Consider the following 13,538-nt stretch of genomic DNA (forward strand, 5'->3'; position numbering starts at 1 on the left):
AGGGGTCCTGTATGGGCCGGAGGAAATATCATTTAACCGAGAAGATCTGGAGAGGGTGTTGAAAAAGACTTAAACCAACAGGTCCCTGAGACCTGACGGCCTTGCTGAAAATTTTTACAGAACTTTTTTCGAACTGGGTGAAGATCTCTTGGATGTTTTTCATGGGATCAGCACAACAGGAAGTTTGTCACAGTCTATGAGGGAAGCGATTACGGTCCTAAATAAAAAAGGCTGGCAACCCTCTGAACATGGCAAACCAGAGACCGATCTCACTCCTGCACAGTTACAGCTTTTTTAAAAGTACAGCAACGATATTTTTTGGCGAGCGCAACACAGGAAGTAGTAAGCCCAGAACAGCTCTGTGGCGTGAGCAGAAGGTTGATACAGGATGGGCTGGCACTTGTTCGGGACTGTGTTCAGTTCAGCCAGGAACGAGGAGTGTCGGGCTATCTTGTATCCCTCGATCAAAAAGGCCTTCGCCATGGTTGATCATGAATTTCATTTTAAAGGCTATGTGAAAAATTAGCATTCGAGATGGTTTAGCAGATCTCATCAAAACTCTATACGCGAGAATCTCGACCAAGATCCAGATAAATGGCATATTTTCAAAGCCGGTAAACATCAAAAGAGGAGTGAGACAAGGCTGTCCGCTTTCCTCGTCCCTATACATTCTGTATGCCCAAACATTTTTGAACCATTTTTATCAGGGAGCAATGGAGGGCACCCCCTTGCTAAACAACACGGTCGCTAAAGTCTCTGCATACGCGGATGACCTGCTTTTTTTTGCTGAGACAAAAAGGACGTGAGTCAGGTTTTTGGTTTTTGAAAGAGTGAAGGAGGCTACAGGCAACACACTTAACAGAGGAAAAACCTCAGTTCTTCTCCTGTTTTGTAGCAAATACATAGCTAGCCTGGTTAAAAATCCTAGAGTTTACGGCGTCGTTTTTACTAATGGGCACTACAGGAAGTCACTATAAGCCAATGAGAGCGACATGACCACAAAGGTGACAAGGAAAATTGAGAAACTTTTTTGCCTTAACCTGTCACTTTCAAGAAAGGTGCTTCTTGTAAATACAACCATTTTCTGCTCTTTTTTCACACTTGGTCAGTTTTTTTCCCGGCAACCCCTTTTTTCAGTCTATTGAAAGACAGATTTTTGACACGAGATCTCGAGTGAACACCCCAAGAGAACTGAGAGGACTGAGTCTGGAGGGCATACCAGCTAAGTACCACATCTTTTTCCTGATCCCCAATTTTCTGAGACCCTTTCTCCACCAAAGATCAAGACTTTTTAATTTTTTTTGGTTTTCAAGGCCAATCACTGTCTCCAGCTATCTATAAAGTTTCCAAAGCACACAACCTTTAGCTGTCCAGACCCTACAGAATCCTGCAGGACTTGATAAAAAAGGTTAAGGAAAAGATGTCGGAGGCAAACCTACTAATCCCTTCAGTCTGACTGGTTTACATGTGGTTCAGATGAGAACACCTCCTTCTCCAACAGAAAATCACGGATTGAACACAGCGGAAACTGAGAAAAAAAGGATTTTTGAGATTTGGTGCAGTTTGCAGGTAAGGAGCAAAGCAAAGTGTTTTATGTGAAGACTGGCAATGAGAGGTCTGAAGACCGGTGATTTTGTGCGAAAGTACAAATTCCCAGGAATGAAAACGGAGAGCCAATTTTGTAAAAAGGAGCACGAAACGGTTCTCCACATCTTCTGCAGATGCCACAAACTAGTCTTTTTGTGGGACAAACTGTTTTGTTTTGCTGGTTCTCTCGACGCTGACATAGGAAAAAGGAAGTTATTTTTTTGCACCGGCATAGTTTCCAAAGTTCCAAATATTTGCTCTAAAACACACATTTTATCTTCAGTTACAGAGGTGCATGTAATGATATGGCAGAGCAGAAATTACATTCTTTTTTGGAGGAATGGGGGGGAAAGGTGATGAAGCTGGAAGCCTTCACGAACTATGCGTTGAAATGGCGGAAGGAGCACCTGTCAGGAAAATTGCTAGATCTCGCCAGAGATCGAGAACAGGTAGCCAAAATAATGCAGCAATGAAGGCTGAAATAGACCAAAAGGCAAAATTTTCTCTGCCAATTTTGCATTTCTGCTTTGTTTTTTGGTTAGTTTTTTTATGGACAGGCGAGGTAGCAGATACTAATCTGATTTTTGGAACGAGATGGAGTGCGGAAGCTTGCTTCGGTTCTGTCACCAGTTGTTTTGGTATTGCAGTACTTTCGAGCATGGCCCACTCCCCTTGCTGGAAGGCACGAAACAAAAAACCAAAAAAACGCGAGCGAGACCTACCCACCTACTTACCTACCTTTCAGAAAAAAATCTTTGGCTGCGAGGTGGCGCTTCAAATTAAGGCGCTTCATACATAAATTCTTCCCAATTGGCAAAGGTTCTGACGCGGAACGCGACGACGAGCGGTCCGGTTTTAACTTGGCAAAAAGCGTGAAAGCTAGGCACTCGCTTTAACTCGGGCGCTTCGTCGGCGACCATTAGTTAAGCGGCTACGCCAACTAGTGCTCGCTGCGATTGAGGGCTCAATTTGCTTGCGTTCGGTTTCCATTAAGCGCTCAGCTCTTAAACTTTTGTCACCGTTCTTCCGCCCACTTTGCCCTCTTTCTCCTGTTGCGCGTGTACAGCCCCGGCTTTCCGCAATTACTGAATGGGACGAGCAAAAGACCGACTCCGAATGAGTTTGGCAAGGCCAGACCGTTTCGGCGAGACGGGCACGCCAAAAAAGAAGCGACTGGTCTTCGGCCCCTGCGAGGCCTCCTGGTTTGTTTGAGCGGCTCGTTTGCTCAAAATGCGGACACGCGCTTGGCGCTGAAATGGCCGCAACTGAGCGATGGACAGCCGTCTGGGCAATTTATCGCTTTTCGGCTATTGACTAAGATTTTTACCCGTTTACCACAGGACTACTTACCCCTAAGAGCACTACAGGATACTTTTAGACAAGTACGGAGCAAGAGGAGCTGCTGCTACTACTACTGAGACTTTTCACCAGGGGAGACAAATCTCGATTTGGGCACAGACCAGAAAAGTTCACGATCAAACGCACAGACTCAGACTTTGGACACAGCTCGGCACGCCAGCCTGCCCGCTCGCTTGTAGTAAGGTAGGCTAGGTACTTATCACTCTACACTCCTCTTGCCCCTCCTCACCTTTGCTTCCGCTCCTCTCTTCAGCCTCTTTTCCTTTTCTTAACTCCTCTTCTTCTTTTTCCTACATCTCGCGCCCTTTTCTTACGCTCCTACAGTTACACCTCACTCAAATCTTCGAACCTTTCCTTTTTGCACTCTTACTCGCTAGCTTACACCCCTCTTCCGCTTCTGCTACTTTACTTACCGTTACCCCCTTACTTTTCCGTTTCTTAGAAAAGTAGCTTCTAAGTTACTTTCACCCTCACCCCACCATGGTTTGCTTGACGGCAACCATACAATCAGGTTACGCAGATTCGCTTCTTGTCTTCCTTCTGAACCCATTTGTTTCCTTGCTCAGCTTGTTCTTTTCCTCCTTTCCATTTCCAACCAACCCTTTTTCCCAATTTTTTCCTTCCCTTTGCTCCATTTTTTTCTCAACACCTGCTTTTCCTTTTTTTTGGTTCTCTTTCCTCCCCTTCCTATAATGGCTACTGCCCAACTACACGGCGCAACAATCAATGTGAATGGAGTAGCGGAGTATACAAAGCAAAACTTAGTTGTTTGTGCATTACGCAGAATCAACGCAGACCGTTTTTTTCTACAAGAAACCCATTGTAGAAACATTCCAGAGTGGGACAGCCCTTACTTTTTCAGTTTTTTGTTACCAGGTCTGCAGTTTGCATTTTTTTCTTCAGACCAGGACTTAATATTACCACCCTGTCACGTTGGTCAGACAGTGAGGGAGGTACTGCGTTCTTGACATAAACCTGAGCGGACTTAAGTTCCATTTAGTAAACCTGTATGCCCCGAATGAGTCGCACAGGCATAAGTCCTTTTTTGAGCAGGTTGTCCTAGGACTTCTCGACTCTGGTTTTGACATTATTTTGGCAGGTGATTCAACTGCGTGGAATCATGAGATTTGGACACCAAAAACCATTCCTCCTTTACCCAGTGCGTGGTGGGCACACGTCCCTATCAGAAGCTCTGCAAGAGCATTGGCATAGTCGACATCAGGAGACACTTTAACCCCAACCGAACATCCTTTTTAAGGCCCAACCAAAATGGTGAACAGGCCAGCGAACTGGACAGGGTTTATGCGAATCCTGCACTGGTGGCGGTTGCAATATCTCTTTTTTTCCTTTTTCCGACTATTCTATGGTGGAATTTTCTATTGAAACATCAGGATCTCCTCCCAACCCCAAAGGGGCAAGACCTTCCTCAAGGCTTAACACCTCCGTCCGCGAGTGTGAAGACTACAGGGAGACCATCTCAAAACTTATAACTGACATGAGCGCGCTTACGCTCGCCTTTCCGACAGTGGGCAAGTGGTAAGACGGGCTTAAGCGGCGGGTCAAGTGCGAAACCATCAAGTTCTGCGGCTAGAGGAAGTAAGGGGAGAGGAAAAGAGAGCGGGTTTTAAAATTTTAAAATTAATTTTAAAACCCGATTTGAGACTTAGTATAGATTAGGACGCCGTTTCGACGATAGATTAGTTTAGTAGGATTCTATTTCTTTTAAATTACTTTTTCACTCTTCAAACAGGAGTATCTGTTCTAATCAGTGTAATATCTGATTCGCGGCGCGTATTATATCTGATAATCTGATTTTTGGAGCGAGATGGAGCGTGGAAGCTTGCTTCGGCTCCGTCACGGGTTGTTTCGGTATAGCAGTACCTCCGAGCACGGCCCACTCCCCTCGCTGGGAAGCACGAAACAAAAAATAAACTGAACCTACCTATTCGCCTACCTACCTGCCTACCTACTCACCTACTTACTCGCCTACCTACTTAACTACCTACTTACCTACCTACTTACCTACCTACTTACCCTCCTACAGGAAAAAATCTTTGGCCGCGAGACGACGCTTTAAATTAACGCGCTTCACGCGTAAATTCTTCCCGAATTCGCGAAAGTTACGACGCGGAACGCGAAGGCGAGCCTTTCGGTTTTAACTCGGCGAAAAGCATGAAAGCGAAGCACTTGCGACTACGCGGGCGTCTCATCGGCGCCCGTTAGCTAAGCGGCTACGTCGACTAACGCTCGCCCCGATTGAGCGCCCGTTTAGCGCGCGTTCGCTTTCGACTAAGCGCTCAGCCGTCGCTCGTCAACTTTCGTCGACGCCGCTCTTCCGCCCTCTTTCCCTGGTTATGCACGCGTACAGCGCTAGCCCTTCGCCCATCTACGTTTTTTTCTATAGACGTTGCGTGTTGGGGTGTTTGGGGTGAGCGAGTGGCGAGCAAACAGACAAGAGGCCGCAAAGGTTTCGGGGCCGAATTCGCCCGACGAACTGACCCGTTCTATCTACAGACTTCTTTGGTAGTCGAAAACTATGAACAATGAAAACTTTGATGTACATCTATATAATAAATAACCCTAACGAAGGGTGGAGAGAGGGGACGACTTTGAAAGAAAGACTAAGACGAATAGCCTCCTCGCTACTCTACCCGCGACAAAATTAGAAGCGTTATTACGTAACTAGCTAAGAGAAATGAAAAAGCTAGCACTCGAAGCGCGAGCGCGAATAAAGAAGACTTGCAAGTACATCTACGCCTATAGGCTTAACGAAGAGAGGGAGACGACTTTGAAAAAGAAAAGCTGGTGAGAATAGCTTTGGTACACTACCTATGACGAGATTAGAGGCGTTATTACGTAACTAGCTAGGAGAAGCGAATAGGCCGCTCTCGGCGCGCGCGCGAATGCCGAGATCCTTTAATTACGTCTATACCCTAAATAGACTGAAGGCGAATTTAAAAGTTTTTAAAAATACGATTAAAAGAGTTTAAAAGTAGGCGCTTTGGTGCCAATTACTGAACAGGACGAGCGAGAGACCGACTCCAAGCTAGTCGAGGGGATGCCGGACCGTTTCGGCGAGACGGGTGGACCGGAAAAACAGTGACTAGTCTTCGGCCCTGGCGAGGACTCTCGGTTTCGTCGAGCGGCTTGTTCGCGTGAATTGCGGACACTCGCTCGACGGCGAATCGGCAACGACTGAGCGACGGACCGGCGTCCGGCCATTTATCGCTTCTCGGCCTATTGGATAAAATTTTTACGCGTTTACCACTGGACTACACACCACTTGGAGCACTACTGGATACTCTTGGACAAGTACAGAGCTAGAGGAGCTGCTGCTACTACTACCGAGACTTTTCCCCGGGGGGCGGACAATTCTCGATTTGGACACAGACCGAAAAAGTTCATGACCAAAGGCACAGACTCAGATTTTGGATACAGCTCGGCACGCCAGCCTGCCCACTCGCTTGTAGTGAGGCAGGCCAGGTATTTATCACTCTTCACCCCTCTTGCCTCCTCCTCACTTTCGCTTTCACACTTCTTTTCAGCCTCTTTTCCTTTCTTAACTCCCCTTCTCTTTCTCCCTACATCTCGCACCCCTTTCCTACACTCCTAAACTTACACCTCACTCAACATCTCCCTTTTGCACTCTTACTCCCTAACTTACGCCCCTCCCCCGCGTCTGCTACTCTATTTACCCTTGCTTTCTCAACTTTTTCAGTTCTTAGAAAGTAGCTTCTAAGTTACTTTCACCCTCACCCCACCATGGTTTGCTTGACGGCAACCATACAGTCAGGTTACGCGGATGATATAAAGGCCTTCTTCCACGAACTAAAGAAGATTACAGGACTTGAAACTATCCAGGCCGTTATACGACTGCCGAAAGGAGTTGAGATAGCAATCCAAACTGAAGAAGACTTGAAAAGATTCATCGCGAACGCGCCAGAAGTTTAGAGCATCAAATCAGTAATTTTACAAAAAAATTTTATCACGACTAGCCCGAGTTATGGCGATGGTCATTGCTTAATAGCGGATTCCCCGCTGTGGATGTTTTTGATGAAATACGGTGACGTTAAAAAAGGAAGGCGACTGTACTTCCAGGATTTCCCAAATATCGAAAACGGAGTAAGACAGTTTGTGATCGTACCGAAGGAAGAAGCAAAAACACCGGGAATGGTCAATTTTGGAAAGACAGGTTTTAGACTCGCCTATCGCGGACAACAAAGAACGTGCCACAGATGCCAATCCACTTCCCAAGAAGTAAAAGAGTGTTCAGTTAAGATTTGCTTCCAGTGCCAACAAATCGGCGACAAATAAGCGGACTGCAATAGTAAACTAGTTTGTACGATTTGCAAAAAAGAGGGGCATGGTTACGCCAGATGCCCAATGTCATGGGCAAATAAAGTGCGTTTAGATAAAAGCTGGTCCAAGGCTACGATAATCGAGGAACAACCGGAGAGTTTAGACATCGATACGGACAACACACCAGAGCACACCGAGGAAGAGATAAAGATGGAAAGCACGCAGACGCAAGTCGAAGAGAAAAGCCAAACAGATTCTAGCCGCAAACTAGTCAGTGACTTGGAAAGAAGTCATGTTACTATATCGGAACTTGAAGATTCGGAATCTAGCGAGCTCACTACGGATAGTGAAGATGCAGTTAAACAACCAGGAATAGACCCTAGGCATTTTTTCAAGAAAAGCACCGAGACAGAGAGACCGAGGAAGGTTAAAACTAGCAACCGCGACAAAGGAAATAAACCTAAAAAAAAAAAATTTGAACAATGACAAAATGGATAAGAAACTAAACTTGGCAACCATAAACGTTAACGGCATGGCAGAGAGAAACAAAAGAACGCACGTTTTAAATGAACTGAGAAAAAAAAAGTTTTATGGAATCTTCATGCAAAAAACGCATTGTCACTCAATATCGGAATGGGAAGGCTGAACTATACTCAGTTACGGCTCAAATAGATCGGCCGGATGTGGATTTTTAGTGGGAAAACAACAGAAAGCACGGATTATATCGCACCGCACCGATGAAGAAGCACACTTTTGCGTTATCGACATAGATATACGGAAGAGGCCGGTAAGACTAATCAACATCTACGCACCGAACGAACCTCATCAGCGAAAAGACTTTTTCGAACAGGAAGTGGCAGAACTTTTCGACACCGACCACCCCATCATTTTAGCAGGCGACTTCAACTGCGTGGAATCGCGCGCCTTAGACACGTTCAATCACTCGAAACTACCGATGTGCGAAATGGGAGCGACAGCCTTGAAGGAAATATGCAAGAACGCGGGCATCACCGACATATGGCGTTTTAAAAACCCTTCGAAGAAAATGTATACGTGGACAAATAAAAGCGGTAACTAAGCCAGCAGGCTAGATCGAGTCTACCTGAACAGTTCGTACGAGACGATTTACCGTGTCGACTATTTTCCCTTCTCCGATCACGCTCTGGTCAAACTAGAGGTCGAGCTGCCCGATTGCTCTCGCGAGGTTCAAGGAACGAGACCAACTTGGAAGCTGAACACCTCGGTGTTAGAGATAGAAAAATACCGTGAAGGTATCGGGGAGCTTATTAAGGACACCCGCACCTTAAAAGATCTGTTCGAGACCAGAGGCGAGTGGTGGGACGACTTCAAAGCTCGTGTAAAGAAAGAAACTATAAAGTTTTGTAGTGAAAAAAACAAGGAAGAACGAAGGAAAGAGGAAGAGCTACAAGAAGAGCTAAGGTCTCTTAACCAGGAAATGCAGAACCACCTCTCGCAAAGAATAGCGGACATTAAATACAAGCTAAAATCCATGAGCGAAAAGAAAGCGAGGGGACTAGCGATAAGAGCAAGGGTAGACCGAGAACTGCTGAACGAAAAGTGTACGCAGTACTTTTTCACCAGAATAAAAGAACGGCGAACTAACAATGCGGTCACAAAAATCAAAAATCAAAAGGGGCAAGTAGTGGAGAAAAATCAAAAACTTTTGGAGACGTTTCGTAAATATTATCAGAGCTTGTACGCGAGATACGAAAGGCAAGACGAATTACAAGATCTACTGACGGAAAAGATACACGCTCCATCGGACACACCCCTCCTGGGCCCGGAAGAAATAACCTTTAATGAAGGAAATTTTAAGAAAGTTTTGTCAAACACAAAAAACAACAAGTTGCCCAGCCCAGACCGAATACCAGCCGAATTTTACAAGATGTTTAGCGCCGAACTAGCCGACGACGTTCTAGAAGTACTTAACGAAGTCGCAAACAAAGGAATACCATCCGAATCAGCGAAAAAAGCAACGACGATTTTGATACAAAAAGCCGGAGACCCGCTGGATGTAGCCAATCAGAGACAGATTTCCCTCCTCAACAATGACATCAAAATATTTGCTAAGTATGTGAATGACTTCTTCCTTTCGGACATACTAGATAATGTGATTAGCCCGGAGCAGCTATGCGGGTTGAAAGGAAGATCGATCCAGGATGGCCTAGCACTGATCCGAGACTGTATACAGTACAGTCAGAGTAGAAACACGTCCGACTATCTAGTGTCGCTAGACCAAAGGAAGGCATTTGACAAAGTGAATCGCGCCTTTTTATTCAAAACCATGCGAAAGATGGGAATAAGACAAAACGTGGTGTCCATGATTTCGACCTTGTACACGGGTATAAAAACAAGAATACAAGTCAACGGGTTTCTCTCCGACCCTGTATACATAGAGAGAGGAGTTCGACAGGGTTGCCCTCTCTCTCCCTCCCTCTACATAATTTACGCACAGACCTTTATCAACCATTTCCTTAAGGGGGGTTGAAAGGAATCATCCTGCCAAACAGCACGGTACTAAAAGCCTCGGCTTACGCGGACGACCTTCTTTTATTCTGTAGAGACAAGAGAGATACAGACGAAGTTTTCAGGTTTTTCCAGCGGGTAACAACAGCGACAGGAAGCGATTTGAATAAAGGAAAGACAAAGATTCTCCCACTGGGCGGCAACGAAAACATTGACTATGCTGTGGACACTCTTAAAATTTGCGGGGCTCTGTTAACCACAAGGAATTACAACGATGTAGTAAAGATCAACGAAAATGGAATGATAAAAAACATGAAAGAAAAAGTGGAGAAGCTTGCATGCCTAAACCTTTTTCTGCCGGGAAAGGTTTTACTCATAAATACGACTATCGCGCCGCTGATATACCGCAAAGGGTCGGTCTTCATGCCGAGTGAAGCTTTCTTCAAGACAATCGAAAAACAAATCTTCTCGTTTCTGTGGAAAAATGGTAGGGAGGCGGTCTCACGAACAAAAGTAAGCGCGCCGAAAGAGAGCGGAGGATTAGGTCTAGAAAAAATGAAACAAAAATGCGAAGCGCTATACTAAAAGCACAATCTGCTAAGACCCACGAAAAAAGACTTTTCACACCAATTTGCAGGACTTTTTAGATTCTTTTTTGGCTTCCAGGCCCGCCTCTTCAATCGCGACTCATTCAAAGTTTCGGACGCCCATAGTTTCCAGCTCACGGGGGCCTACAAAAGGCTACAATCAATTCTACTCAAAGTTGAAAAGAAACTCGCCGACCTGGTGCCTTTCATCCCGTCAGTAAAGCAGATCTACGAATGGCTACAGGGAAACCAGTCGCTATTGAGTTTGAAGATAACCAGGCGGAAGGACCCGACAGAAGAGAAAAGACGGAAAATATTCGGAGTATGGCAAAACGCGGCGATAGAGAGCAAAGCTAAGTGTTTTATGTGGAGGATGGCGATGGGCGGACTGAAGACAGGAAGCTCGTTAAAAAATACAACATACGCGGGATGAGAACCCTTTGTACTTTCTGCGGTAAAGAGCTCGAGACCGACTTTCATATATTCTGCAGATGCAAGCGACTCGAATTTCTACGAAAAGACCTGAAGTACTTTGCGGCAAGTTTAGAAGCAGACATAGGAGAAGAAGAAGTCTTTCTTTGCACCGGAGTCGTGGAGAGAGCCAAAAGTTGGCACGTGACAGCGGGCATCTTCTCGGCAGTGGCGGAGGTGTACGGACTGTTGTGGCAGTCTAGGAACGATTTTCTGTTTCAGGGAAGAGAGGCAGACGTGGACAGGCTGGCATCAGTCACCGCATTCACTTTGAGAAGAAGAAGAGAAGAACTGCCAGACAACGTAGGAGAAGAGGAGATAGGCAAGGAGAAGGCTGCCTAAGTCATGTGCCAATGACGGAAGTAACAGAAAGGTATGTCTCGCTTAATAAGAGTTTTTCATTAAAAACACGACGGGCAGGCGAGGTTGCGTGTGGGTGTAGTCTGTCCGAGAGAGGAAGGTTCGACCGGTGTGGAATTCACATGAGCCGGTGGGTCTTCCTCTCTGAAACCCTGTCGTTTCGGCGAAAGGGGTTTGAAGAGTGAACGTTTAAAATTAATTTTAAAACCCGATTTGAGACTTAGTTTAGATTAGGACACCGTTTCGATAATAGATTAGTTTAGTAGGATTTTCTTTCTTTTAGATTACTTTTTCACTTTTCAAACAGGAGTATCTGTTCTAATCAGTTTAATATCTGATTCGCGGCGCATCGCGCCGCTACGATATTAATCTGATTTTTGGAACGAGATGGAGCGCGGAGGCTTGCTTTGGCTCCGTCACGGGTTGTCTCGGTGTCGCAGTACCTCCGGACACGGCCCACTCCCCTTGTCGAAAGGCACGAAACGAAAGATAACCTGAACCTACCTAGCTACCTACCTACCCACCCACCACCTGCCTACCCATGCACCTACCGGAAAAAAATCTTTGGCCGCGAGGCGGCGCTTTAAATTAAGGCGCTTAGCGCGTTAATTTGACAGACGAGAGACCGCAAAGGTCTCTCGTCGAGAGACCGCAAAGGTTTCGTTCGGGGCGGAAATCGCCCGAGACAAACCGACCCGTTCTATCTTCGCGCTTCTTTAGTAGTCGAAAACTACGAATAATGAAAACCTTTATGTACATCTATATATATATATATATATATATATATATAAACTATATTAAGAACTGAAAACTTTTAAAACATTTTACAACTTAAAGTTTCATGGTTGCTACCATTCATCAGGTAAAATTAAAATGATTTTCTTATATATATATGTATATATATATATATATATATATAAGAAATATCCTTAACGAAGGGCGGGGAGGGGAAGGGGGGACGACTTCGAAAGAATGACCAAGACGAGTAGACTCCTCGCTACTCTACCCGCGACGAGATTAGAAGCGTTATTACGTAACTAGCTAGGAGAAACGAAAAGGCTAGCACTCGCGTATAGGCTTAACGAAGAGAGGGAGACGACTTCGAAAGAGAAAGGCCGCTGAGAATAGCTTCGGTACTACCCGCGTCGAGATTAGAAGCGTTATTACGTAACTAGCTAGGAGAAGCGAATAGGCCACTCTCGGCGCGCGCGAATGCCGAAATCCTTTAATTACATCTATATCGTAAAGAGAGTAAAGGCGAATCTAAAAGTTTTCTAAATACGCTGAAGGGAGTTTAAAAGTTGGCGCTTCGGCGCCAGTTACTGAACGGGACGAGCAAGAGACCGACTCCGAACTAGTCGGGGGAAGCCGGACCGCTCCGGCGAGACGGGCGGACCGGAAAAAAAGCGACTAGCCTTCGGCCCCGGCGAGGCCTCTCGGTTTCTTCGAGCGGCTCGTTCGCCCGAAACGCGGACACTCGCTCGGCGGCGAATCGGCCGCGACTAAGCGACGGACGGCCGTCTGGGCAGTTTATCGCTTCTCGGCCTATTGGCTAAGATCAAAGTGTAGCATTCGTGCTGCACGGCGGTCTTGCAGGTGTTTCATTGCACAGCCCCCCGAAACACCCGCGTGGCAGGCGAGCGGTCACATCCGGGCCTGCACTAGGGATTCCCACCCGGGGTGCCGGTCAGGCCAGAGCATTCAAATGCTCCACGAGTCCTTGGAAGGTTCGGTGGTCGTTGTACCTCGGACATTCGTGATGACCTGGCAAGGTAAATTACCGCCCTGCAATAAATTCCAGGGGTTGACAACCCTTGGGGGGCTGACCTTGGCGAAAAGCCAATATCGTCGAGGTCAGCCCCACTCCATGTCATAAAACAGGAGTATCTGTTCTAATCAGTTTAATATCTGATTCACGGCGCATCGCGCCGCTACGATATTAATCTGATTTTTGGAACGAGATGGAGCGCGGAAGCTTGCTTCGGCTCCGTCACGGGTTGTCTCGGTATCGCAGTACTTCCGAGCACGGCCCACTCCCCTCGTCGGGAGGCACGAAATGAAAGATAAACTGAACCTACCTCCTCGCCTACCTACCTACCTACCTACGCGCCTACCCACGCGCCTACCTACCTACCCACGCGCCTACCGGAAAAAAATCTTTTGCCGCGAGGCGGCGCTTTAAATTAACGCGCTTAGCGCGTAATTTCTTCCCGAATTCGCGAAAAAAACGACGCGGAGCGCGAGGGCGACCGCTCCGGTTTTAACTCGGCGAAAAACGTGAAAGCGAGGCGCCGGCGACGACGCTGGCGCCTCGTCGACGTCCGTTAGCCGCGCCGACTAGCGCTCGCCGCGACCGAGCGCCCGTTTCGCGCGCGTTCGTTTTCGACT

The 13,538-nt window shown here is 46.6% G+C and overlaps 3 pseudogenes; all 3 read left to right on the top strand.

The window, feature by feature from the left end:
- The first annotated feature begins 4,672 nt into the window (after window positions 1–4,672).
- On the top strand, window positions 4,673–4,849 carry LOC137402991 (U2 spliceosomal RNA; annotated as a pseudogene).
- Window positions 4,850–11,433: 6,584 nt separating this feature from the next.
- Window positions 11,434–11,615, top strand: LOC137402987 (U2 spliceosomal RNA; annotated as a pseudogene).
- Window positions 11,616–13,012: 1,397 nt separating this feature from the next.
- On the top strand, window positions 13,013–13,189 carry LOC137402985 (U2 spliceosomal RNA; annotated as a pseudogene).
- The last annotated feature ends 349 nt before the right edge of the window (window positions 13,190–13,538 follow it).

This window comes from Watersipora subatra, chromosome 8, assembly GCF_963576615.1.
Source record: "Watersipora subatra chromosome 8, tzWatSuba1.1, whole genome shotgun sequence".
In the NCBI taxonomy this organism is placed as follows: Eukaryota; Metazoa; Bryozoa; class Gymnolaemata; order Cheilostomatida; family Watersiporidae; genus Watersipora; species Watersipora subatra.